This window comes from Carassius gibelio, chromosome A8, assembly GCF_023724105.1.
Source record: "Carassius gibelio isolate Cgi1373 ecotype wild population from Czech Republic chromosome A8, carGib1.2-hapl.c, whole genome shotgun sequence".
Lineage (NCBI taxonomy): Eukaryota > Metazoa > Chordata > Actinopteri > Cypriniformes > Cyprinidae > Carassius > Carassius gibelio.
Window position 1 is genome coordinate 11,761,337 of NC_068378.1, and position 24,743 is coordinate 11,786,079.

The 24,743-nt window shown below is 33.9% G+C and overlaps 1 protein-coding gene and 1 long non-coding RNA gene across 2 annotated transcripts in view; one reads left to right on the forward strand and one right to left on the reverse strand.

The window, feature by feature from the left end:
• The window catches only part of LOC128018465 (zinc finger CCCH domain-containing protein 13), a 41,309-nt gene extending 37,828 nt beyond the window's left edge, over positions 1-3,481 (reverse strand). Inside the window, exon 1 of the mRNA XM_052603961.1 lies at positions 3,159-3,481. The gene's annotated coding sequence lies outside the window, so the exon portion shown is untranslated. The remainder of the gene's footprint in view (positions 1-3,158) is intronic.
• A 19-nt stretch (positions 3,482-3,500) lies between these two features.
• On the forward strand, positions 3,501-9,490 carry LOC128018472 (uncharacterized). Its single transcript, XR_008184886.1, has 5 exons — positions 3,501-3,700; positions 6,148-6,270; positions 8,359-8,454; positions 8,940-8,978; positions 9,301-9,490. It is a non-coding gene; the product is annotated as an uncharacterized LOC128018472 (long non-coding RNA).
• The last annotated feature ends 15,253 nt before the right edge of the window (positions 9,491-24,743 follow it).

Consider the following 24,743-nt stretch of genomic DNA (forward strand, 5'->3'; position numbering starts at 1 on the left):
CTTTTTCACTGGGTTTATTTTCATTTTTATTTATAAGGACGTAAAAGTTTAGACCAAAGAGAGGGGTATTAGTATCGCCCATACACCACCCAGGTCACTTTTTACTCCTTTCAGTTTAATTTAGACACTACAAGTACAAGGTAAATATGCCACTGATCACCATGAGGTAAATTTATTATCAGAAAAATACTGAGCTCACGTTACAGTGAATGTTACTACTTGAGTAAAAAGTAAATGGCAAAAACTATGGTCAATCATGCTTGGAAGAGACATCACATCAGTCTCACAACAGTCTTTGTCCTAAAGCGGTACATTTTAAATGATTTAATGGACCACTGTTGAAGACGAACTTGACTTGAGTGTGAAGAAAGTATTTTATATACTAAATATACAAGTGTCGAAAAACAGCTGCTGCTTAATTTAACATTAAACAATTTTAGGTAACAGATTTCAGGTTATCGGTACAGCTTTACATACTCAGGACACAAAGGTTGCTTTGTATTTGTACATCAAAGTATTTTAAAGGAATAGTTCACTCAAAAATTTTGATTTGCAGACGATTTTGTTTTGTTTTTGGCCATCCAAGATGACTCATCCGTAGATGAGCTTGTTTCTTCATTAGAACAGATTTGGAGAAATTTAGGATCCCTTGCTCATCAATGGATCATCTGCAGTGAATGGGTGCCCTCAGAATGAGAGTCCCAACAGCTGATAAAAACATTCAAATAATCCACAAGAAATCAACACATTACAGACTGATATTTTAGCCAAAAGCGATGGTTTAAAGTTAAAATACCTTAATGATGAATGTTTCTTACAACCACACAGCTTTTAACTTTAACAAGACATTAATTGATGGACTGGAGTTGTGTGGATTATTCTAATGCTTGTATCAGCTTTTTGGACTCTGATTCTGGCGGCACCCATTCACTGCAGAGGATCCATTGGTGAGCAAGTGATGTAATGTTAAATTTCTCCAAACCTGTTCCGATGAAGAAACAAACTCTACGTCTTCGTTGGTCTAAGAGTACATTTTCAGCGAATTCTTATTTTTCGGTGAACCAAAAATCAAACTGTCTTGAATTTCAGTAAATGTAAAAATAAAAATATATAATAATAATTATTATTATAATATCTAATTATTGAATACAATGAAACGCAGAAATGTCTTAAACTTTCAGTCTAGTATGTTTAAGGTAAGATATTTTGCATTTTATTGTATAATTCTGACAAAGTATTCATACTTTAGCTTTTACTTTAAATTCCTAAGTACTTTTACATTCAAGTGGTTCTATGACGACAACAACAACAGCGCTCTAAACCTCGCCCTCTTTCCAGCTAACTTTACAAAGAAAATCTCTGAGCTAAAAATATTTTTTTTAAACTGCTTAAACTGCTTAAATAAAAGTTAATAATTTTTATTAATTTATAATAAAAATATAAATTAAATTGATTAAGTTAAAAATAAAATAATCATATAATTAAAAATCATTTCAAAAAGGGTAGTGAGCACACGTGATTGACACACTAAGAAAGAATGTAACAATATTATGTATAGTTTTACCATCTTTCAACTAACCTGGCAAAAAAAAGTCAGCAAGGACCAACTGACTGCCCTGAAGCCTTTTTACACCACTGTGTTTCCTGTCTTTTTTTCAGTCTGTGTGCGCTCAATTGACACTCTGGTTCAGCCAGTTCTGCAGAAGGAAAATACTTTTCATGCTCGACTGGAGCAACGGCACAAATGAATGAACAGGACTGGCAGGCTTTCAGCACACACACATGAAGCTCATCCCCTGAACACACACCTGACTCCAGTCATCATATATCTGTGTGTAAATAACCAGCAGAAAATCATTTAAAGCACACCAGCTAGGAAAGACTACTGGGGAAGTGGAATCACGTAGAAAAATGTGAATATCAAAAATTGAAAAGATATATGAATATGCTGCATTTGGTTCCATTCATTAGGATTAATTTATCTTGATCAACAGCTCACACATATACTAACATTCAAAATGTGTTCATGTTTTTGAAAGAAGTCTCTTATGCTCACCAAATCTGCATTTTCATCAAAAATATATTAGAAAATACAGTTGTTGTTTTTTTTAGAAGACACTGTTTTCTATTTTAATTCCTGTGATGGCAAAGCTGAATTCTCAAGTCTCCAGTCACATGATCTGTCAGAAATCATTCTAATAGGTTGATTTGCTCCTCAAGAAACATTTCTTTTTATTATTGTTGTTGAAATCAGTTATATTGCTTCATATTTTTTGTGGAAACCATGATGCATTTTTTTTCAGGATTCTTTTATGGAAAAAAAACCTTGTAACATTACGTTAATATTGTAACATTATAAATTACTTTACATTCAGTTTAGATGAATTTACAGCATCCTTACTAATTAAAAGTATCCATTTCTTTAAAAAAAAAAAAAAAAACTAACCCCAAACATTTGATCAGCAATGAGATGATACCTTCAAAGACAAACTCATGTACTGTATGCAAATGTTTCTAAATAGAACAAAGCTGACAGAGAATGTTGTAAGACATGCAAACAATCTTACAATATTACCAAGAATAAAATCACAGATCTTAACAACTGATCTACAGCTTGACTGACTGGATAAAAACTTGATTAACAACTACCAGAAATCAACTCAACTAATTGTTATTCTGAAAGAAATAACAATTATATTAAGCAAAAAAAAAAAAAAAAAAACTCTACACTGTAAAGAATAATGTATGCAGAAATGTAAATACCACCATGTTTCATGTCCATCTAATGCATGGTGAAATAAAACACAACAGTGGTTTAACAGTGTAAGAAGCTTTCACAATATTTGTACTTTTGTTTTATTTCTATTTTATTGACAAGCTATTCCAATACTACTAATAGCCATAATACTTTTCCTGAGAGAACCTGAGAACACATAGAGTATCTGTGGTAGTTTGGCGTATATTGTGGTTACCGTGGTACATTTGGTAAAGGTAGGAAATGTAAACAAAGAAATGTGGGTTTCTTTGTTAGCTGATTTGACTAGTTAGCCTGCTTGATTAACGTTACTCACTTTAGTGTGGAGAACAACTGAGACAGCGCGACGAAAAGCAGCTGAAACACAAACACAGACAGAAGCGCAACATTTCACTTTACGCACCTTTTCGTCAACTTCAAACAGCCGTAAGTCTGTCTGTGACACCTGTGTGAGAGCTGTTTGGGATCGGAGCTCAACCAAACCTCGGTGTTGTCCGTCGGGACAGGATAACGTTAGACCGGAACGAGCGCCCGTTCGATCGCGGATTAATATTCGGCACAACACCAGTGAGTCGCTCGTAATTTAGGTGCTCTGTCCTGCATAAATAACACCGGGACACCATTCCTCACGTCTGTACCTCCGGATTAACTTCGGTCTTCCTATGAACACTATCAGAGGCTGGCTCACACAAACTTGCTAAAACAGCCGGAAGGCGGTGTGGGATCGCATTGCACGGAAGGATGGAGGATTTGTTTTGGTACGCCAGACTGGGACAGTGTAGAGGGGGGAGAGTGAGTCACTGCGCCCTCCTGTGGAGGATGATCAAACAGGCCAAGACAAACGGGATTAGAGGATAATGGTCACGTGAGAACGCGAGCGTTCTTTATTTCCACCGGTTGCGTGCTTGAAGAACGCACGTGACAACTCGCCATACGCTTAGTCAGGTAAGACAAACTGCAGAAATTGACTTTACAAAGGCCAAACAAACACACATTTATATAAATTAATCTTATCAAAAATGCACGTTTGATTTAGTAATGATAACAACTAGTTGTATTATATTGGCCCATGCCTCTATTTAATTCAGTGTGATGTTATTTCATAATTTTAATGAATTGTTGCCGAAGTATATTGCATATAATACAAATAATTAATTATTACTTTTGAAGCATATATTTTACCACGGTTTAAAGAAGTGCACCTATTTCTAAAACTATTAGTAATGATGACAAATACATGTCATGTGGAGATACTGAGACATTGTGTGTGTGAAATATTCAATTAATAACCGTATCATGTGTCTGTGTGTCTTTACAATAAATGACAATGACAGTATTAGAAGCCAGCATCACACCTTCCCATCTCATTTCTGACAGAAAACAGAAATACTGTGGGATGAGAGAAGATCAATATGTGTGAGGATTAAAGTAATCATGAAACAAATGAAACAAGTCAAAACATGTACAAATTCACACTGTTTCTCATTCCTCATTTATAATCATAAATACTTCTCTGAGCATGTTTAAATATATGTTTCCCTTTATAGTGAGGAAGGAGAAATCCTCAGTCGCCTGAGGTCGCTTTAGTATATAGGGACCAATTCTCACTATTAACTAGTAGCTTATTCACATGCATATCACTAGAATATTGGCTGTTTATTAGTGCTTAAGCACATATTCTTCATGACCATGCTCTACATCCCTAATCAAATACCTAAACATAACAACTTCCTTATTAACTAGTAATATAATTAGGAGTTTATTGAGGCAAAGGTCATAGTTAATATTGAGAACTGGACCTTAAAATAAAGTGTAACTGAGAAAACAACTTTTATGTTGAAAAAGAAATTGTGACTCTTAATGCACGATCAAAGGCCTTATAATCAACAATTACATTTAAACAGCTTAAACACAAATTACTTTTACACAGAAAACTGATTTAAACTGAAAACCGTTTTGCAAATAAGATTTAACTTGGCATCTTTTGAAAGGTAAAATATTGCCTTGCGTGTGATGTTCTTCCATTTTCTCATGTTATGGCAGATCTCCTTTAGGAGCTTGAGATTGCAGATGTTTCCTCACCTTTGACCAATGAATTTCCATGATGTTTGCACAACCTTTGCAGCCTTATAAATTTTATTACATTTGGGAATGTTAAGCATTGTGCATTGATAGCAAACTAATCATTTATGTTCTCACTTCTCAGTGATCAAAGTATTTCTCCCTTGCTTTCTTCTTTAAATAACATCAAAACATTAGAATATTTAATGTTATTAAATATTCAATACAAATTAAATCTCTGTGATTTTAGATAAATATTTATTCCATTATGGCTACCATGTTTTAAAACATGGTTTTTAGTACACTTAAAAGTGAATCTAAGTTTTTATCTTAAGAAACGTTTTTGTGTACTTAAATAGATTTTCTTTGATGTTTTACTTACTGATCAACCAGTTTTGGTCATGTCAAGGGAGTATTTTTTTTTTTTTTTTTTTTTTTAGGTTTAAAAAAAGAAAAAAAAAAAATTTATGCATTTTCATGAATGCTTAACTCAGTCTAAGTGATGACAATTCTGCCATAATAATCAGGTAACATTTTACATTTATAATTTTATATTATAGAATGGGCAAACTGGTTAGAGATGATAGAAAGGCAACATTAAGTCAAATTACCACTCGTTACAACCAAGATATGCAGAATACCATCTCTGAACGCACAACACGACAAACCCTGAAGCAGATGGGCTACAGCAGCAGAAGACCACACTTGGTGTCACTCCTGTCAACTAACGGAGACTACAATTCACACAGAGTCATGAAATCGTGTTTTTGGGGGTCTTAGGGGAAGTCGTGGCCTAGTGGTTAGAGAGTTTGACTCCTAACCCCAGGGTTGTGGGTTTGAATCTCGGGCCAGCAATACCACGACTGAAGTGCCCTTGAGCAAGGCACCGAACCCCCAACTGCTCCCCGGGTGCTGCAGCATAAATGACTGCCCACTGCACTGGGTGTGTGTTCATGGTTTGTGTGTGTTTACTGCTGTGTGTGTGTGTACTTTGGATGGGTTAAATGCAGAGCATGATTTCTGAGTATGGGTCACCATAAATGGCTGAATGTCACTTCACTTCACTTTTCGTTTTTTTTTTTTTTTTATCAAGGCCAAAACCAACTACACACACACACCTGCAAGTGGTTATATCCACAATGCATTTATGTTAACAGATTGTTGTATTTTTTGTATGTATAATCATGAATAATTTAAAAACACAGAATACAATATGCATAGGTGTCGACTTGCACTGCTTGAATGAGATACAGTATCAGTGATCAGCTCAAAAATCTCAAGCCAAGTCAAATTTATTTGTATCTTTCACAATACACATTATTTCAAAACAGAAATCACCAAAGGAGCTGAATCACAGAGGTCACGATGTGGACATGATGGCAGACAACACTAATGTCAATGTGACAGAAAAACTCAGACAGAGCAAATACACTCTTTAAGAGTCATATATTAAGGTAAACCTTTATAGATTCAAGTCTTTTAACTGTACTGTGGTTCTTCTTTTCTAGTCAGTGCTGGGAACACATCAGTACCAATAAGACAAGCATGTATCTCTCACAACTGAGCAATTCCATCCTACAAGATTTGAATGTAGTGTGCATGACACTGCAAAATGTAATGTCATTAAATAATTAGCAGTAGGTTGTTGGTGTTCTGTGTGGTGAGAACACAGAATGAATATATTGAAAAAGCATTTATAAAAAACATCATTGATGCTACCAATTTTCATAATTTGCATATTTTCAACAACACCAATGAAAAATTTTCATTTAGAGAATATAAGTGAAAAAAGATAAAGTTACAATTAAAACGGTTTTTATGTTTTGTATTTTGACCACTATAAATGAACTGTCCAATCATACTCATTTTCACTGCTTTTAAGTAGCACATTATGGTCCGGTTTCACAGGCAGGGCCCAGACTAAGCCAGTATTAGGCCATAGTTCAGTTAGGACATTGAAATAATTTTTATAATCATGCCTTAGAAAGAAAAAAAAAACATTACCTGTGTGCATCTTGAGACAAAACAAGGGCACTGATATATTTCAAGATCAGTCATTGCAAGTTTCTTTCAGTTGAAACAGCTCAAATTTACACTGTAGTCGGGGTCTAGGCTTAAGCCTCGTCTGTAATTCAATAGACATAAATAGTCGATTGTAGCCTACATCGTGTAGTTGAATCCTTTAGCAACAGTCTTTTCTCTCTCTCTTTCATACTAAGGGTATGCTTCAAAGAAATGCACAGGCAAAATTGGAACTCACTGATCTCTTAAGTCACATCGTTTTGAAAGCTGTATAAAATGTGAAAAAGCATTACTAGTTTCTGACACAAGGCTTTCATGACCGTCTCATTTCTGACAGAAATACACAGTAGGGTGGGATGAGAGAACATCCAGTGATATGTGTGAGGATTCAAGTTACCATAAAACAAATCAAAGTGAACTGAGCAAGAAGGAATAACTGGAGTGCAAGTCAAAACTTCCGCTTATTTTAACCCATTTAAATACAAGGGTGAATCCCCTAAATGACCGTTATGTGTGTGTACAGAACAGAACTCATTCTGACAATGTCGTAAAAAGTGCTTTTGGCCAAATTCAAGGAGTCAACATAGAAAAGGACACTAAGAAGAAGTGTACCGTACTTTTGTTTAATGGCGAGTTACAGTTTTAGTAAACATTGCCACCTAATTAGTGGATATGCAATTTTCTTTTTTTAATCTTATAGTTTAATCTTTATTTATACAAACAAGATTTATATTGTTTGATGCTAATTTTGAATGAAAAAGATTGACTGAACTGAAAAAATATGTGCTTGCAAAGATAATATGAATATAATATTTGTAATGTTTAGTCTTTCTTCAACATTTGTTATAGAGATGTATGTCTATATACAAATGTGATCCCTTATATTGAAAAAGTCCTGTTGCGAAAAAAAAAAAAAGTCAATAAGTAAAATAAGCATTGCTTACTAATCAGATTCATTTGGTCATATTTAAATATGTTTGACTTTTAATTTAAATCAAGCATTGTTCACTCTTCCTGCTAAACGAGTTTTGGTCATGAGGTTTGGGAAGGAAGGTTTTGTTTTGTTTTTCTGTCAGCATTTCCTTCTACTTGTTGCTTAATTCGGTCAAGTAACACCTCTCTCCTCAGAACAGGGATAAAGAATAGTGCCATCAAAGTCAGGTAAGACATATTATTTTTACTAAACAAATACAAAAACAAAACCTTCCATACGTAAAATACTGTGGCAAATGTGAGAAGTATCGATCTGTCAGATACCTGTTTAGTAACAGTCATAGCTATAGTTTTAATGTTTTGACTAACTTTTGTCATAAATCAAAAGGTAATTAGAACGTATGGACATGATTTACTTTAAATGCACTAAACATTCACCCTATTGGTATTTAACAATCTGTTGTACGTTATACAGCAGTCCTTATTGTACTATATGTCCATAGAAAGAGATCAGTGGTAAGGTAAAAAAAATAATCTTAAGTCAAATTTCTTTGTGCCTTCCCAAATATACACTTTTTCTATCACAGATGTCACAGAGCTGGAGAATGTAGATATGATGGCAGAGGACACTGATGTTAAGGTGAAAGTAATGAACAGACAGAGCATAGACACTATTGCTAACTGTGAGTACCTGAAATATAATACAATACCTGAAAGCAAGCCTGTACTATTACAGGAACTTCATATAGTGAAATATTCTCTTTCAACAGTCCTGTTGTTCTTTTTAAAGTCAATGCTAAGAACCCATCAGTGCCAATTAGAGAAGCTAGTGTCTCAGATAGTGTCTGAGGTATTTTGTGATGCATGACACTGCAAAATGTTAAATATGCAAAAAAAATATATATAAATGGAAAACAAAAACAGGAGTGACAATAGAATTTATTTTGTATTTTAACCATTATAAGTGAAGTGCTCCGTCATGCTACTCTAAGTTTATTTGAGCTCCTTAAAAAGAAAAAAAAAAGAAAACACTTAAATAATAGTCAACATACAGTAGTTAATGCTTCTGAAATAACATTTCTTATGTAATGGACAACCACTGGGTCATAATTCATACCATAAGCTCATTAAATATTGTATTTCATCTGTGTCTCGTCTTCTTTTCTAGTCAGTTCCGAGGACTCAAGATTTAAATGTTGGTGTCATGGTGAGTGAATGTATTTCAATCCTTCATCCTTGAGTTTTAGAACTGATTATGTTGAAATGTGTACGTTAAAATGTGTTCTATATGGTGAGTTAATATCTTAAAATGTCTTTCATCTGTGTTACAGAATGAACATGTTGAAAAACAACTTATTTGATAAATGTAATGCCTTTAGTAATATTTTTGTAATAATATTTCGTTTTACACAGAGAATGTAAATGAAAACCAACGAAAGGAGTGACAATAGAAATAAACAAAATCTTAAGTCTCTCATCCTTCAGATAGAATGCATTCAATAATATTTTTGTAATCAATTTCCACACAGATGTTTTCGATCCAAACCGAAGACCAGAGAAATGCAGTCCAGGACTGGATGAGACAATGTGTGAGTATTCATATGAACAAACACATCACTTAAACTGAGAACAGAATTATGCTTTTCTAAAAATAAAAGCAGTATAATTCGGGATGAGTTTATTAATTCGATTTATTACTCAAAATTTGAAATGAAGACAAAAATAGTTAATCTGAATGCCTTTCCTTCACATTAAATCTTAAATCAAAATCTCTATCCTCTCCATTAAGTCAATGGACTCAGGATATGCTTCAAGAAAATGCACAGGCATTTTCTTAAACTCTGAATGTGAATAATAGAATAAAAAAATGATGCCACTACTACAGTGTAACTGTCCACTCCAGGTGCCACTCCAAAATATCTGAACTATGACCGCCATGAATGGGTTTGTGATTCAGTCAGAATCATTTGAAAAGATCATAACACACTGAAATGATATTCACCTATGAATATCCACGATATGACTATGAATATCCTTGAAGTTATCTTTACCATCGATCTGCTAAGCATTATAATGTTTGAAATGATATTAAAGTTGTAAATCTAAATATCTAAAAAGGTATGGTATCACTTTCTAAGAAACCCGTATTTATAATGCATTAGGACTCTTAAGGCATTATAATGAATTAATAATGCATTATTGAAAAAAAAACGTATAATATGTTGTATCATCTCATAAATAATCATAAGAACTTTTTTAATGTATTATACAGTACTTATTTGTGGTTATAGCTTTTAAGAGTATTATGATTTAGAACACACAACAAAGATGTTGCATCCACATGAATTACAATGAATTACATTTCCCATAATGTATTATAAGTCTCATATCTTGCCATTGTTTAAGATCGGCACAGTAATTCAATACATCTACTTAGTGTTTTTACTCTAAAATGACAAAAACCAAAAGGCTTTATAATGTGGTCTTATTGTTTATAAGTGGTCTTTTGTCTGCTTTAAGTAATGTATCTTCACTTTATTCTACCAACCATAATTTAAGTCTATGAATACTCTAATGAGAGTTAGTTGGCATTTATTTACAAATCTGCTTATAGTCAATAAACTAAGGGGACCATCGAAATAAAATGTAATTTAATATATGTAAAAAAAAAAAAACCTACAAAAAACTCTAGCTTTTTTCATTTGAAAGTATTACAACTGATCTTCAACTAGCTCATTTGCAGAAATATTGATATTAACCTCACAGGAAACACTCAAAAACACTCAACATGTCATTAATCCATTGTAAATTAAGTGGATTTAATATGGTATTAATTGTGCATTATAAATAATCATACTCTTAAAAGTTATAACAACAAATGTGTAAGTATTATAATGCATTGGAATTGTTGTTATGATTATTTATGAGATGATACAACATTATGCATTCATTACAATGACTTAAGAATACCCTTATAATGTATTATAAATACAGGCTTCAAAGGGGACTTTTGCAATATTTCTTTCTAACTTTAGTACACCGTACCTATTTGTTGTGTAGAGCAGTTAGCTTAGCAAGATACATTTTGTTAGGGAAACCAACCATTAACATTTTGACCTGAGCTCTGTGAATTTTATCATGGCCCTGTGCAATTAGTAATGTTAATTAGCAATTTGAAAATTAACTAGGTGTTGTGCATACAGGCATCCTAAATGAAACATTGCTAGAGCGTGCAATGTAGATCATGCATGTCACACGCAAGCACCCCTTAGTACCTTGTTTTACCTGTTGTGTTAGTATGAGTGCCAGAGTGGATATACTTGAAAGTATGTGTTGTAATGTATCGATTGTTTTATTTTTATGTACTGTAAGTATATACTGTATATACTGTATTTTGACTGAATACAATTGTCCAACAGTTGTTTGGGGATTTTGTTTTTAATAGCATAAATGTTTTGAACAGCTTGTGTGTTTTATACAGTCTTTATAAAAGTAAATGCATTTTGTAATGGATGTTTAAATTTGAATTTAGTTCAAACAATTATTTTCAGTGTAAAAGTCATTATCTTGACTATATTAGTAAATATATATATATATATATATATATATATATATATATATATATATATATATATATATATATACACTATAAACTGTAAACCTGCTTGTGTGACTGATTTGAACAAGATAAAGCAGAACTCACTGATAGCTTTGGTGTACAGTATGTTCTGTTTGAAATTTAGTTTCTGTGATTAAATAATTCATTATTCAGAACAAAATGTCACAAGTTTTGTAGGTTTTTAGGTAAGTGAGCTCAAGAGTTAAGCCAGTGGGGAAATATTATCAATGTGAAAGTTCAAGCAAATCCTAGTTTAGATTTGAGAAGATTTTAAATAATCTTCTAATCTTTGTCAGAGAGAGAGAGAAAAAAAAAAAGGTTTTCTTCCGCCAACGAGATATGCATTGTACTGTAGAAATAGTTTTCATACCTCTGAACAAACTCTTTCTTACGTAAGTGACATTGTACAGTCAGTCATTGGAAAACAACCAAGATCCAAGACAAACACTGCAATATTATTAGAATATTTATTTATAATCTTATATTACTATTATTAACCTGCACTCCTATAGTTGCTTGTTTAAAGTGGCACGAGTAGGCTTATATAGGAGATCAGTTGCTTCAATACAGCATTGTCCTGGACAACAATCACTGATTAGAGAACTGACTTTTTATTTACTTAACGCTCACAATTTATTTTTTATATATATTTTGTTTTTATTATTTTTATTTTTTTGCAGTGAATTGTTGGAAGTTTCAGGGAGCAAACTTGAAATGGGTATTACCAGATTTCTTTAAATAAGGTACAGATACTTTGCCTTACAAATTTTACTAATAATGATACCGGATATTTCTTAAATGGGTATGTGATATTTTAAATTAAATTAAAATAATTATTTTATTTTATTTACTTTAAAATAATGTTTATTTTTAGAAGAAAAACTTAAAGGCAAATCAAACATGTGACATGAGCCAGCTAAATACATCAGTTTTTTGGGGGGCACAAACATTCAATAAAATACAGAAAAAAAAAAGAAAAAAAACTTTTTTGTATTTATATCATTTTTAAAAAATCAATAAAATGCTATATTTTCAACATTTTGTATGGGACTTCTCTTTTCCCTGTGAATAATAAAAGGCAATCAAACCCTTCACAATTTCAGCGAAACCACAAATCAAATAATTTCCCCTTGTTTTCTGCCTTGAATAATCAAAACACTGTAGCCTATTTTTTTAAAAAATATTTCTGCGCAATAAAAGCCAGTAACCGGTTACTGTTTATATAATCTGTTGAACCAATATTATTCAAGCTGCAAGTTTGAAAACCAACTCACCATCGTTTCTTCTAGCTTATTGATTCACTCCGCTTGAAAGTACCTCCCTACTCAAAAGAATCATGGGAAGAATTGAATTACTTACATATACAAAACACAATTTCATATGTAAAATATGAAGATAAAGTTTAAACAACAAAACATAACAGATTCTAGTTTACATTTAATGAATAGGTCAAGATCGATGAGTTGGAGAATCTGAATCTGATGATAGTGGAACAAGTATTTACAGAGGCCAGCAGAGGGGGCTGTTTCACTATAAATCAAGACTTAAACATCTCTTTAATGGTCTATGGTGCATTCAGGAGGTACAAATCCAGTGTGCTTACTTGTAAATCTGTAAAAAGAAGATTTTAGAAGTGAATTCTTGTAAGATGGTATATTATGATATCCATACACTGACAGGGTCAAAAATCTTAGAAAAACGTAGACTTGCTATTTCTAGGCAGTAGTGTAGGACAAGATTTGATAATAATAATAATAATAAATCTATCCAAGACTGAAATGAGGTTGTCCAAACATATTTCATTGTCAAGACAACTGCAGACAACAGTTAAGATATCTGTGGGACATAATGACTGCTCAAACCTGACAGAGGACTCAAACCTGACCTTTTGTGGCCAACACAAAATATACAGTAGCATTAGGGTATATCGAATAGGGTATATCGTATATGCATTCCCATTCTGGGGGGTTAGATCTTGGTTGGGAAGATGGCCATAGCAGAACACACATCATTATGTATTCCTTTACACATTTCAAGTGATCTAATCCACCACTGGATTATATAAAGCAAATGTAGCTTCTCTGATTTCAAATTAATTTACAGTCTTAAATGTCCTCTGAGCTAATTGTGTGTATTGTTGATTAAATCCGTCTTGCTCATGCTCTCTCTCTCTCTCTCTCTCTCTCTTTCACTCACGCACGCATGCACACACACACACACACACACACACTTCCTCCTCTGCCATAATTAAATCTCTGAATGCTCCCATTCTCCAGGGGTCTCTCACTGCTTGAGGTGGGCTAAAAATAATCCTGGACAATCAAGTCTGGACTTAACTCCAACCCTCATGAGAGCACACAATCTACATATTTTTCAAAAGCGTGCAAACTCTGTTACCATCCCTATGCATCTAATCTATTGTTGCCCAGTTTTTAAGTTACAATCACAAAAAGTGTGTCTCCCTTTAGCTCTGTTACTATGCTTCCCTGATATTGCTACTTAGTAACAGTCTCCAAGACAACAAATTCAGCCCTCTCCTCCTCATCTTGTTTCACTTTGCCTCTCTTTTTCTTCATTTTTACAGACACACTTGATCTATAATTGGTTCAACAAGTCTTAAACCTTCTGACTGTGTCGTGAAGTAAAAAGTTTGCAGTGTTGACTTGCAAACTGATAAAGTAATTTGCAATGTGACATCTATTTTCTTTGGATTATGTCTGCTGAATGCAAGCAAATCAGCCATAAATGTGAGGAATGCAAATCAAGGCAGTTAAAAGTCAACTATTTTTAAATGCAACAAAAATTGCTGCTCTCCCTAAAAACAAATGACATCATTGTGGCACCGGTGCGTCATTGAACTGCATATATTGTAGTGTAGTTTGACAGGATTACATTACTTAAGTCCTCATAATAATGATGATTTACCATATTACAGCAACAAGAAAGTTGTTCTTCTGATTGGTAATTTAATTTTCTTTGACAACACAATGTTGTACTGAATGGATGTAATGATCTCAACACTTACTGTAACACAGGTTGGATGAGCAATCAAATCTTTCCCTATCATCATTATTGTCAGGACATGGCCATACTAAATCTCCTATATGAGTAACAGAGAGGCATCAACCACAGAAATGTCTACTGCAATGTCTTCATTAATAAAGCCTGCATCAGCTACTGATTAATGAAAAGCAACTAGCAAATGAAGAGAATCAATTTATAAAGAATTGTAATTGACAGAGTATCTAAAAATGATCAAATTGTACTTTTTATACACTTTCTTATCAGTACTTTTGTCTTGTTTTTACACACACACACACACACACACACACACAAACCTTACAAATATCCTTAAACCGGCTAAACAACATGAGATCTTGAATCATCCCCTGAATAAAAGTCCATGTCTGTTCAGTTTGTCTCTGTCAATACACCATAAGTTGGCTTGTCAACCGCCATTAAATCATACAAGAAGAAGAAGAAGAAGAAGTGTGTCTCTGTCGGGTCTTCTTGTTGGATGTTCTGTGTTCTGGTTGTGGATCATCACTGTGATTTCCTGGATTAAGGACTTTTGCTTCTATGCCACGTTTCTCTCTCGTTCGTCTTCGAGTTAAGTGTGACAATAATAAGAATGATTTCTGAAGGATCATGCAACACTGAAGACTGAGGTAATGATGCTGAATATTCAGCTTTGCAATCACAGGAATTAGTTACATTTAAATATATTAAAACCGAAAACTTTTTTTTATTTTTATTGTAAATGCAGCCATTATGAGCATAAAAGAATACTTAAAAAGCCTACATATAAAACAAATCTTACCAACCCCTAAATTTTTTATGGTAATGTAATGGTAGCCCAATTTCAGATTTTTTTTTTTAATATATATATGGACCACTTTTTAAATACATTATTTACTGCACTTTTTATTGGAGTTTTTAAACAGTACATTAATTCTCAAAATGAAAAAAAAAATATATATATATGGGTCACATTTTAGATCTTAACAGCAATTATTAACATTACATGACCAGGATATTCTTTAAACATTTTGGTTTTGTGTTTCTGGGTTTTGAGGAAATAGTGTAATATTTCAATTGTAATATAGTATATAACAATGGTGAATGAATGTTATCAAATTACAATTTCCAATATCGTGTCAATGGTCCCTTTAAAATCCAGCTTTTAAGATGGAAGCATCCACAAGATTAGCTTTCAATATTTCCACCAGTTAGAGAATTGTATTGCATCTGACCAACTGATCAATGGAATCAAAAGTAACAAAAAAGTTTTTTCCTTTATAATAATTTGTAAAGCTTTAAAGTTCTAGAACCTGTAATTTTAATACCTTTAGATCAATAAATATTAAAAGTTGGATAAGAGAGATGGATGCAAAGCGTTAATTTGTTTCTCTTGTTTATTTATTTGTTGTTATTATTTTTATCCACCACACAGATCCTTACAAAATCTTAATTTATTTATTGTAGATATTTCTGTTTAATCTCAGTTGACTGTCTGGAATGGACTTTTTTTTGTAAATGTTGGACAGGACAGTCAAGTGCAGACAGGACATGGAGAGGAGGGAGAATGTTCAAGAAAAGACCTCAAGTCAGGACTCAGTTGGTCAAAATGCTACTGCACAATGTGTCAGAGCTCTACCCACAAAGCAATAGCTCTAATAGGAAGAAGTGTTTGTGTGTCTGTTTTTTTTTTACTCAGTCGCCATTATAACAAAAGCAACTTACTGTAGTAATGGCAAGAATGGTCATCCTTTAAGCTGAGGTTAATTGACTCACTCAAGATCACAATGGTGATAGTGGTTCTCTTCAGTTCACAGGTCAGCAGTTTCTGACACTCTGCATGAATTTTATCACTTGAATTCTCATTAAATTACCAACACCTCTGCTACCACTGCAATTTCCTTTATCTATAACAAGACCATAATCCATGTAGACTCATTAAAACCACATGTAGCTGTAATCTCCTTTATGCTCTGTCTTCTTTAAGACTTTGTGGTTTTCATTGACAATGTAAACAGTAACAAGCTGAATATAAGGTACAACAGGAGTGAAAGCCAACCTTCAGGAAAATATCATTTATATGTTAATAGGAATGTACAATGTGACAAAAAATAATCGTTTTATCAGCAATTTTTTTTTTTAAGTAGAACGAACTTTTTTTCTTTTTCTATTTTTTTTTTTTTTTTGCATTCTCCAAAGACTATCCCTCTTCTTCGACAGTTACTGAAAAACTATTATTGATTCATCAATAAAAGTAATAAACAAAAATCTGGGATTTTTGGGATGCCTGTTATAAATCTTCAACATTTTTACAATGTTAGATCAAATGACCTTAGAATCAGTATTTTGCACATACTGAACCACTGAAAAGGATATTCTTTTTCCATTTCACAGTTTTTTATTTTTATTTATTTTTAAGTATTTTAGGAAATGCATGTTTAAAAAAAATAGGTGCACACTTTAGAGTACTTGTACCATTATCTACTTGCTTCTTTAATATTTGCACATTTTAATTAATATTGCTTTTTTTTTTTTTTACCCTTAAGTGCACAAGGTAAGTATCTTGTGTAACTCCCAGTTATGTTCAGCAACAGTTTTGTTAGCAGGCCAAATCTTTTAGTATAGTCTGCAATTTGCCAAATTGTAATTACAATGTTCTGGATTTAGAACTCAATAAGATGTTTCCAGTTGCCCTGGACTTATAAAATGCTGAAGGTGTTACATAGCTCCCATCTTATGTAACATCTGAATATGACACTGGCATGTTAGACTATGACAGAGATTACTGGGTTGTGACATTTTTGCATTAGTCATGCATTTCAGCTCAAAACATTGTTGAAAATATGCTGCTGGTGATTGGATGGATATCTGGATACAATACAGAAACACACACAGAGTATATATATATATATATATATATATATATATATATATATAACCAGAATTTATTTCAAATTTAAGCTAAAGAGTTGTAAATCACACAGCCTAAGGAAATGTCTTCAAACTGAAAATATATTACATAAGAAAATTATATTCAAGGGGGAAGAAAATGGTAAATGGAATTTAAACACATAAGACAACAGAAATGTATTTAGACATAGACTCGATGGACAGAAATGTTGGGGTACCTGACCATTACAGGAACTTTAATGACATCGCTTTTAAATACATAGACATTTATTCAATTATATTCAATTAAATTCAAGCTTATTCATATAGCACTTTCTACGATAAAAAAAAAAAAAAAAAGGTTGCAAGGCACCTTCACAGAAAATTAAGTTTCTACATTTAGTAGTAGCTGTCACGATGGGTGCGGGGATGAACTCAGGTGCAGACAGAATGCACTACACACAAGGTTTATTAATGACAAAAAGGGGGAAACAAAACCCATGAGGAGGAAAACAACGACTAGGGAATAGACAAATAACTTACAAGACTAGCCTGGAAACAAACAATAAAACAAAAGACTCTTCACTCTGGAACTCACACTACAGAAAAACAATCCACAGGTCTAACAACGTTTTGGCAAAGTGTAACAATGAACCGCAAACACAAGGGGATTGAAATAGGGAGACTAATGAGAACATAACAGGTGACACAGGTAAAGCAATGATGACAGAACAAGGATAACAAGGGGGCGGGGCAAGGAAACGAGACAACACAAGCACATGACCCAAAGACAGATTATTAAAGACGTAGTCAAACAGACAATGAACATTATTAACAGCAATTATTATATGATGCAATCACACTTATAGCTAAATTTGTTAGTTCTGTATGCTCAGGGTTTGCATCATCTGGGATCCTCTGAGGGGTCAGCATCATCTCTTCTCAGGTGTACTGGATCCAGACTCGATCTTGTGTAAAACCTAGTTACTGCAAAACAGAGAAACAAATAGAGACATAATTAGCGTAGCTAATTAAAATTAATTTGTTTAACCCATGCTAAATAATAATAATGCACATTTGATCGGATATAACTGCAGTCCAAAATTATGAAATGCATTATTTGAATGCTTGGCGAAAGAGATGTGTTTTTAATCTAGATTTAAACAGAGAGAGTGTGTCTGAACCCCGAACATTATCAGGAAGACTATTCCAGAGTTTGGGAGTAAAATGCGAACAAGCTCTACCTCCTTTAGTGGACTTTTCTATAGGAACTTCCAAAAGTCCAGAGTTTTGTGACCTTTTTGGAGTTTTGGAGCAAGATTGATTGTAACGTGGTAGAAGACTAGTTAGGTACGCAGGAGCTAAACCATTTAGGGCCTTAAACGTAGATTAGTAATAATATTTTGTAACTGATACAGAACTTAATATGTAGCCAGTGCAGAGACCGTATAATTGGGATAATATGATCATTTTTTCTTGACCGGGTAAGGACTCAGGATCGCTGCATTTTGGACTACCTGTAGCTTGTTTATTGAAGATGATCCTTGTGGCACTCCATATTTCACTGGTGATAAATGAGATGACTCCACATTTAGTCAAGTCAAGTCACCTTTAATTATATAGTGCTTTAAACTAAATGCATTGCGTCAAAGCAACTGAACAACGTTAATTAGGAAAACAGTGTGTCAATGATGCAAAATGACATTTAAAGGCAGTTTATCATTGAATTCATCATCATCATCTCAGTTCAGTTTAAATAGTGTCTGTGCAATCATTTGCAATCAAGTCAACGATTTCGCTGTAGATGAAGTGACCCGAACTAAACAAGCCAGAGACGACAGTGGCAAGGAACCGAAACTCCATCGATGACAGAATGGAGAAGAAAACCTTGGTCGAAACCAGGCTCAGTTGGGGGTCAGTTCTCCTATGACCAGACGAAACCAGTAGTTCAATTCCAGGCTGCAGCAAAGTCAGATTGTGCAGAAGAATCATCTGTTTCCTGTGGTCTTGTCCTGGTGGTCATCTGAGACAAGGTCTTTACAGGGGATCTGTTTCCTGGGCTCTAGTTGTCCTGGTCTCCGCTGTCTTTCATGGCTGTAGAAGTCCTTTCTAGGTTCTGATCCACCATCTGGTCTGGATACAGATATAGCTGGCTTAAATAAACAAAATGGTAGCGATCAGACAAATAGGATTTAAACCATCTTAAACCCTGTCCTTGAATACCTGTATAGTTTTGTGATCTATCTATGAGTATGTCATGATCTATGGTGTCGAACGCAGCACTAAGATCAAGTAATACTAGAAATGAGATGCAGCCTTGGTCTGACGCAAGGAGCAGGTCATTTGTAATTTCAACAAGTGCAGTTTCTGTGCTATGGTGGTGCCTGAAACCTGACTGAAATTCTTCATACAGATCATTTTTTGCAGGAAGGAGCTCAATTGAGCAGACATAACTTTTTCTAAAATTTTACGCATAAATAAAAGATTTGAAATAGGCCTATAATTTGCAGTTTCACTAGGATTTTGGTTTCTTCATAAGAGGCTTAATAACTGCCAGCTTGAATGGTTTTGGCATGTGACCTAAAGATAACGACGAGTTAATGATATTGAGAAGCGGTTCTTCGGCTACAGGTAACAACCCTTTCAGTAATTTAGTGGGTACAGGATCTAATAAACATGTTGTTGGTTTAGATACAGTGATAAGTTTATTTAGCTTTTCCTGTCCTGTTGTAAAGCATGCAGTTTATCTTTGGGTGCGATGGATGTAACTGAAGTATGAGACGCTGTAGAATCTACATTTGTTATTGTATTTCTGATGTTATCTATTTTATCAGGGAAGTCATTACTATTAAACTGTGAGGGAATATTTAATTGGGTGGCAACTGATTATTTGTTAATCTAGCCACTGTGCTAAATAAAAACCTTGGATTTCTTTGGTTATTTTCAGTGAGTTTGTGGATATGCATGGCCCTGGCAGCTTTTAGAGACTGTCTAGAGCTGAATTGCTGTTTTTCCACGCATTCTAAAAACTTCCAAGTTAGTATTTCTCCACAGAGCAGTTGAGATAAATCAGGCAGCTTATTTGCAAATCTGTCTTTGGTGACTGGAACAATAGTTCTGCCCAGACGGTAACGCTGAGCCATATAGTTATCAGTGATACGCACAAGGAAATAGTCAGTAACATCATCACTTTGAGGTACGATATCTATATCCGTAAGATTCCATGCGATATAATTAAAACTAGTGTATGATTAAAACGATGAGTGGGCCCGTCGACATTTTGCTCGACTCCAAAAGAGTTTATTAGGTCAGTAAACGCAAGTCCTAATGCATCATTTGTATTATCAGTGTGAATGTTACAATTTCTGACAATTAGCGCTTTTTTTCAATTGTAACCAATAGGTCAGAGAGGAAATCTGCAAATTCTTTTAGGAATTCTGTATCCGGCCCTGTTGATCTATACACACATTTATAAGGAGTTGGTCCTCTTTTTGCAGCCACAATGGCTTCCCACAATCTTTTTGAGCATTTCTGTGGGAACTTTTGCCATTTAGCAGAGCAGTTGTGACGTGAAAGGCTGGCTCACAATCTCCATTCCAGTTCATTTTAAAGGGGTCATGAACTCCATCCATCCACTTTCTTCCCCTTATCCGGTGCCAGATGGCTCTACTCTGAGCTCTTCCTGAGTGTCGCTCCTCACCCTATCTCTAAGGGAGTGCCCAGCCACCCTACGGAGAAAGCTCATTTCGGCTGCCTGTATCCGGGATCTTGTCCATTCGGTCATGACCCATAGCTCATGACCATAGGTGAGAGTAGGAATGATACGTGTCGGGGAATAGGAATGACAAGGGGTCATGAACTGGGAAATCAAAATTTGGTAATTGTACTATCAAAACAAGCTGTAAGGACCAGGTATCTGACAAGGCCAGACTTGCCAATCAGACTGCCAAACAGAGTAGCCTTATTCGCCACTCGATGGAACGGGTTTCCACTGCTCCAGAGTCCAGTGGCGGTGTGCCTTACACCACTCCATCCAACACTTGTCATGGTACTGGGTGATGTATATTTGGCATGCAGCTGCTTGGCCATGGAAACCCTTCCATGAAGCTCCTGCCACACAGTGTTTGTGCTGATATTAATGCCAGTGGAAGTTTGGAGCTCTTCAGGTATGGAATCAGCAGAGTGTTGGTGACTTTTATGAACCATGATCCTCAGCACTTGTGAACCCACTGTGGTACATTAGTAGTCTTCCCCTTTGTGGCTAAGTTGCTACTTTTCCTAAATGCTTCCACTTTCCAATAATCTAGCAGGGATGAAATTTCATGAACTGGCTTATTGCAAAGGTGGCATCCTATAACAGTGCCATGCTTGAATTCACTGAGCTTTTCAGAGCGCCTCCTTTTTATATCCCATATTCCAACATACAGTACAGACCAAAAGTTTGGAAACATTACTATTTTTAATGTTTTTGAAAGAAGTTTCTTCTGCTCATCAAGCCTGCATTTATTTGATCAAAAATACAGAAAAAAATGTAATATTGTGATATATTATTACAATTTAAAATAATTGTTTTTACATTTATTATACTTAAAATGATCATTTATTTCTGTGAGGCAAAGCTGAATTTTTAGGATCATTATCACATGATCCTTTAGAAATCAATCTAATATGATGATTCATTATCAAAGTTGGAAACAGTTCTGCTGCTTAATATTTTTTCAGAACATGTGATACTTTTTTAGGATACTTTGATGAATAAAAAGTAAAAAAAAAAAAAAAAGAAGCTATGTTTTTAAAATATAAATATTTTGTAATAACAATATACACTACTGGTTAGTAATTCGGGGTCAGTAATTTTTTTTTCTTTGTTTTAAAATAAAATCAATACTTTAATTCAGCAAGGATGTGTTAAATTGATAAAAAGTGATCGTAAAGAAAATATATTATTAGAATTTTTTTTTTTTTTTTGAATAAATGCAGTTCTTTTTAACCTTTTATTCATCAAATATATTAGACAGCAGAACTGTTTCCAACACTCATAATAAATCTGAATATTAGAATGATTTCTAAATGATCATGTGATAGACTGGATGTTACACTGAAGGCTGGAGTAATGATGCTGAAAATTCAGCTTTGCATCACAGGAATAAATATTTTTTTTAAAGTATATTCAAATAAAAAACTATTATTTTAAGTTGTAATAATATTTCACAATATTATTGTTTTTTTTCTGTATTTTTGATCAAATAAATGCAGGCTTGATGAGCAGAAGGAACTTCTTTCAAAAACATAAAAAATAGTAATATTTCCAAACTTTTGGTCTGTATACTGTATATATATATATATATATATATATATAAACAAACAGTGAAACTTGGTTAAATCTATTCTTAAAATTTAAAATAAGTTTATATCTTTCATTCATATACCTAAATATATTTCAAAACCTACCTACATCAAGAAAATACATTTTCAACCTCACAGTAGCCTACATTTATTGGCAAAATGCAAATGGAATAACCTAAAGCAATTTTGTTGTTGTTTTTGTTGTTGTTTTTTCAATTATGAGATGTGAATCTATTTTCTTGTTTTGAAAAATATGCAGTGCAAAATATTATCAAAATTCTATGCTATTTAATATTTAAACAAATACTCATAGTTTTAAAATATTTTTTGACGCTATGTCTTGTGTCACTCAGAGCATTGTCATCATGCAAGACAGATAGCATGTCTGCGCGTCTAACCCACTGAGATTGCTGGTCCATCTTCAAACAAGAACTGACTGCAATGTGCTTCTGGTTCCTTGGCAGAGAGTGCAAGTGACGTCACAAGGGGCTGACAGTGCATGTGATGTCCCAGAGGACGCTGAGTGCATTTAACATCACTGAGTGCATATGAGAATGACTGCAGATCCTCAGCCACAGCCATGTCTATCTAAACATCCAGACATGCTATTAGTAGAGGCAGTGCAAATTGATTCACTCATTACTGAACACAGGAATGTCCTGGAGACTTTTAATTATGGTTTAAGAAATGCCTCTGGTCTTTTTAGTCTTTGGTCAATATAGCACCTAACAGAAGAACTGCCTTGGTTATATGGGTTGTATTTGGAGTTCATCCTTACTGCTTGTAGTAGTAATGCTGCAAGATATGGTATATATAATATGTGCAATAACCATATTATTTATTAGAAATGTAGCATTGTATCACTTGTTCACCATTGGATCCACTGCATTGAATGGGTGCCATCAGACCTTTTTTAAAAAAACATATCTTCTGGCCAAAATAAGTAATCTTGTCTGAATCAGGAGGGAAATCTGCTCAGATCAAGCACCATTTACAAGGGAAAATAGTCCAAAACAAATATGTCAGTGGAGGATGTGAGAGGACAACAGGGGATAAACGTTATTTTGGATTATGGACTCCTGATTGTTCAGAAGTGATGGTTTACATTTAAATGCCTTAAATATGGATTTGTTTCTTATGAAGACATTTCACAATATTGTATTGACTGGAGTTGTGTAGGTTACTTGTAGATTATCGTGATATTGTGTCAGCTATTTGAACTCTCATTCTGAAGGCACCCATTCTCTGCTAAGGAACCATTGTTGAGCGTTGTAATGCTACATTTCTCCTAAATGTTCTATATAGAAACAAATTCATCTACATCTTGGATGGCCTGAAGGTTAGTCCATTTTCCACTTATCTTTATTTGGGTGAACTAGGCAAGGCAAGTTTATTTATATAGCACAATTAGTCCACAATGGTAATTCAAAGGGCTTCACATAAAAGAAAGTAAAATAATCCTGAAAAAATTATCACAAAAGTAAAACAAGGAATTTAAAAACTTTTAAAATGATTTAAAATGTACTTAAAAAGAATTTAAGACAGTTAGAAATAGAAAATGATTTTAATGCATCTAATGATTTACAATGCATTGCAAATACATAAAATACAGTGCAGTCCACTCAGACAACTATACCTTTAACAGGACAACGCAATAAGATAAAGATAAAGGAAACTGCTGTTTGAAATTTTTATTGTGGACTATGTCATAATGTTGCCCTTATAATGTACAGTAAGCAGCATTCCAAAATTCCATTTGAAAATATACCAAAATACACATTCAGCAGATTAATTTAACCAAAGCAACTTATACTGGATTCAAGATAATAATAATAAAAATCAGTTGGCATTCCCTTGGGATGGAACCCATGACCTTGAAGTTGCTAGCCTACCATGCGCTGCTGTTCGTGCTACAGAAACGCTAATTGAGTTTGAGAAGGTCGTTTTATTGTCACTTAACGGCATCCTAATCTGCCAGCGGAGGTTTATACGCCTCTTTTTCTTAATCTGCCAAAATAATAAATTACTTCAAATGGATGAAGCCCATGGATGAAACACATTTCATCCAATCCGTCTGTGCGCTCACTCTTTTTGGCACAC